Source organism: Cupressus sempervirens, chromosome 3 (genome assembly GCF_028749045.1).
Source record: "Cupressus sempervirens isolate cs-2001-9-10 chromosome 3, ASM2874904v1, whole genome shotgun sequence".
NCBI classification, from domain to species: domain Eukaryota; kingdom Viridiplantae; phylum Streptophyta; class Pinopsida; order Cupressales; family Cupressaceae; genus Cupressus; species Cupressus sempervirens.
In genome coordinates, this window is record NC_143120.1 from 23287982 (window position 1) to 23292861 (window position 4880).

The window sequence follows — 4880 nt, forward strand, 5'->3', positions numbered from 1 at the left end:
AACTACATTTTACTGATGCTCAACACCTACTGTGGATTCACTCAGCATCCACTAAGTTTTTTTGATGCTTGGCACCTGTTACTTTGCTTGCCACCTAAACACCCTCAAATCCTTTTGTATCACTTGGCATACACTAGATTTTTCATTTGCTCGACACTAACTAAAAATTTTCTTGGCTCGAACTAGCTTACTCGGCACTCACTAATGAACTTAGTTAAGCTTTGCAAACAACCTTGTTGTAACTTATTCTTCCTGTGTTTCTAAGTGTGGCCAACCTCTGTATCTTCAAGTATATTATCAATACATAATTTTACCACTATCTTAACTGATCCTTGCACTTCATTACAAAACCATAACTCAACCTTTTCTTTAGGTGCTTTTATTACATCTTGTTGATTAAATCATCTTCATCAATCAACTAAGTGATAGTACTTGGATCTTATAAGCAATTGTCATTCCAACAAATAGTAGGTTTGACATCAGTGAAAAAACAATTATTGAAAACATTCTTCAACAATTTCCCTCTTTGCAATCAGTATTCTTCAACAATAATCTTTTCAATCAGATTTCCAATATTATAAAGCAAAAACTAAAAATAATGAAATAAAATAGTAGAAAAAAAAGTAAAATACTTGGTACACTAAAAATGAGCAATAATGAGTCAGTATAATTTCAAAAATAGGCTCCCATATCTTGCTAAAATTGGGCTCACATTTTGCAAACAGTAAAAAATGAATAGAAAAACCTCAAAAAATCAAAATTTGTAGTTTTCCAAATTGGGTATCCAATTTGTTTCAAATTCGGGTACCCAATTTTTGAAAATGGTTCAGGCACCCGATCCATATTCAAAAAATTGGGTACTCAATTTTTTAATTATGGATCAGGTGTACGAACCACGTTTTTAAAATCAGGTACCTGTTTCTGAAAGGTCTCATTCTGTGGAATTGACTTCTATAGAATTGCGACCCAACTTTGTGCTCTTACCCACATAACACAATGATTATCGTGGAAAAACTCTTTTATGAGAAAAATCTCACCCTCAAAAACTTGCACAATGTATTCTCAAATCTATAAGATTACAATACACTTGCAATGCAAGTTCTTACAAGAGTGCATCACCATAACTCAAACTCAGACTCGGTCTCATAGAGACTTCTTCTAGGACTAGTCTTGTAAACTCAACTCGATGATTCAAACATCTCCCCAAGCCCTCCTTTCATAGTGATTTACAACTTGGAAACCATTTGTGGTTTTAAAAAACCATGGGCCAAAACCATGGGCAAAACAACCATGGCACATGTTACCTACTTTTAATTTGTGACTCCAAGAATACCATTTTCGTCCATAATTTTTCCCTCTAGTTTAGACCCCTGTGAAAGTCATATAATGAGTTGTTTACAATATAAAAATAGCCCTTCTACATTGTTCTAGAGACTAGACACTTTTTTAATGACTCATACACCTTTTCCAACTCATAAACGTGTGGAAAACTACCAATAACAAATTTTAGAATTTTTTGAAAATTTTCTAGAGTTTTTTAGAAAAAGCTTGCAAGGTTGAGACACAATTCTAAACACGTACAACATCCTTGTTTTATATCATCAAATAGTTCCTCCTTAAGTCATAACTTCTCATGATAGGTCAATATTAGTTATTCATGATATGCTTTCACATCTTTATTTTACTATTGAATGTGACAGTAATTATTTTGCAAAGATTATCTTTCTCCAGTCACAAATATGTGATATGTTGAAAACATGTAATATTCTTTATATCAAGTTGAGGATCATCAAACAAAGTCAATTTTTCTGAGATTCAAACACCTGGGACTTACTAGTTATATAGCCATGGAAAAAGTGAAGAGGTGAGATGGGAATCTGCAATAACATGGAAATAAAAGTTAGACATGACATAACAATTCTAAATTAATTTCATTTAATAGCTCATGATTGTTCATATTATTGTTCCCCTATTGTCAAGTCAAGCAATGGTGATCGGGTCATTGATCCCATCAGAAAACCTTAGCCAAGGTTGTTATATGCATGTTTTCCATCTGTGATCACCTGATGTCAGTAGTGCCAATTATTCAGACATGTCCATCCATGACTGTGTAGACATTCTAAACACTAGAATGCTCAACTAGCTAGAAAAAAAATTATCCCAAGCCTGATCTTGGGGTAGGGAGGGCCTTTCTATTCAATAGATTATGTGGGAATGAATACAGTCTAAGGTTGGGAGGTTAACCCTAAGTAAATGCTTCTCCTCTTACTAAAATCTAAGGCTTGCACAACCAATTAAAGACTCACTAGATACTTCTCGTATGTTCAAGTTCTATTTCCTGTTATGCATTTACTTTACTTGTATGCAAGGAAAGATAGTAAATTTTTATTTCAATTATATCAATTGATCATTATTATAGTTATCATAGTTCATCATTGTTATAGTTATTTTAGTTATTTCAATTAATCATTATTACAGTTATCTCAATTGATCATTGTTACAGTTATTTTAGTTGATCATTATTATATTTATTTTAGTTGGGTTTTATTATCTCAGTTAATCGTTGGTAGTTAAAATTAGTTAATGTCTCATAAAAAGGAATTCAATATATTTTATTTTAATAATTAGTTAAGGAAAACTCTTTCTAGATCACCTTTATTTTGTTATGAAAATTTGTTTGTTACACTTATAATCTTGTATATGTATACTTTTGATAATGTTCTTGAGTAGTTTTTTTTTTTTGATAAGAAAACTTTTTCCCAAATCGCTATTGTTGTTTTGTAGTGATTATAAAATCAATCTCTCCATGTAATCTAAAAGATGGCTTAAAAAATGGTGTACAAATGAATTTCTCTAAATAAAATAAAACATTTAACCTTAGAATTTAATGGATGGTTGTTTCTACAACATGAGATTTTTCTTAGCTTCTTAGTCGTTGACTCAAGTTTTCCTCAATTTTAGTTTGTGGCCTACTGGATTACTCATATTTCCTTTTGGAATTGCTATAAAAGTCCTCGTACATCCTTTATACTTGTGCACTATAATCATGGTTTTCAAAATTTAGATTAAACCATGTATCTATGAATCCAAAATAAAATCTTTCAATTGACTCTAACAAAAACAATTCAAAACAAGGGCTATAGGGCAGCATAGTTCCTACTAAATGAGGGTAGAACATAATAGATTTAATACAAATATTATGTCAAATGAATTGTTGGGATGGGTAGTACAATACAAAATTATGTCAAATGAATTTCTCAAGATGCAAAGGGACAAAATATTGTAGTCCTTAAAGTTTAATTTTATTAGCATTTGAATGTTTTAAAATAGCATTAAACAAGTAGTTGTAAAAAATAAAAATAAAAATTATATCAACATTCATACGAATATCAAATACAATATAAAACCTACTCATTTAGTGAGAAAGAAATTTATCTCAATATTCATAAGAATAGGATATACAATATAAAACCTACTCATTCAAATGTAAATCAACATACATATCAACCATATCCAAAAAAAATGCAGTGAGAGAAAATAAAAAAATACAATCATACAAAATATATATTCTATATATAGAATAGAGAGGTGAAAGCTGAGCACCAAAACACTATTTCAAAATACAAAATTGGACGCCAATTTTTGAAAACTTCCTACCTTTCAAACTATTTATATATTAAATACTTTAGCTATAATACTTTAGCTAATGTCTTGAAAGTTATGACATGCAGTTAACTTCAGTTGTTAACTGTCCCTACATTAAACTGGAGTAAAAATTACTTCTAATAGATTTAGGTAGTTACAATTTTAGAAGAACTCAAGACATAGGGAAACAATCATGCCTCAAGATTGATGCTTATGATTAGATGTTAAGAAAATGGCCTTAAAAATTCTCAAGGTTTGTACATTACCATAATACAGGACCCATGCTAACCTTTTGGACTTCTAAAATATATCTTCTTTAAACTTTTAAGCATAACCTTTGTACTTGCAAGCATCTATGAGCCAAAACTTGAAAATTTTGTAGTAAGAATCTATGAGCCAAAAGTTAAAAATTGTGTAGTTGGGTGATATAGGGCCTAATTTATTAGAACATAATCATCCCCAGTCTTGATATGTTCATGCTAAGAAAGGGAAAATATTTTTCTCTACCTAAAATTATAAAGCTATTATTAACTCTCATTATTTCTAATACAAATGTTTATAAGACATTCTAAGGTTGTTTTGAATCATGGTAATTCATCAAAACTCTTACCCTATAAGAGCATAAGAGTATGAATTATTCAATAGATGCTAAAGATGCTATAATGTTCATATCACTCACACCAAACCAAAAGCATAACTTTCCCATTAAACTAAAACAATTTTGATACTATTTTTTAGTTGAAAGCTCAAATCTTTGAAGAAATAGCCCTTGAAGATAAAATAGGATTTGACATAACCTATTATATTTTCAAGATCAACCACTAGTAGAAAGCTAAACGATGGTAAAGATCATTTCTGATATATCAGAGAGCTTCATGCATAGTCAGACTTGGTGACATCCCAAAGTTAGCTCAAGGTAATCCAGAATGCTTTGGCACCTTATATTGAAAAGACTTTAGATCAGCAAGGCTTGATTTTGGTTTGTTTCTAGCTTCAAAGCAAGGTGGAAGGTGTGGTTGGGTGATAATGTAAACCATTTTAACTCCTGGTGAGGAGAAATCCATATTAATAATTTATCAAAACTATAATTGGAAAAATGAAAAAAAAGTGATTGGTTGAGAAAGCTAAACAAAAGGGGAAATAATTTAAACAAAAGAAGAAATAATTCAAACAAAAGAGGACATATTTTTTAAGATAGGCTAACGATATTGCAATACTAGTCATGCAAAAGAGGA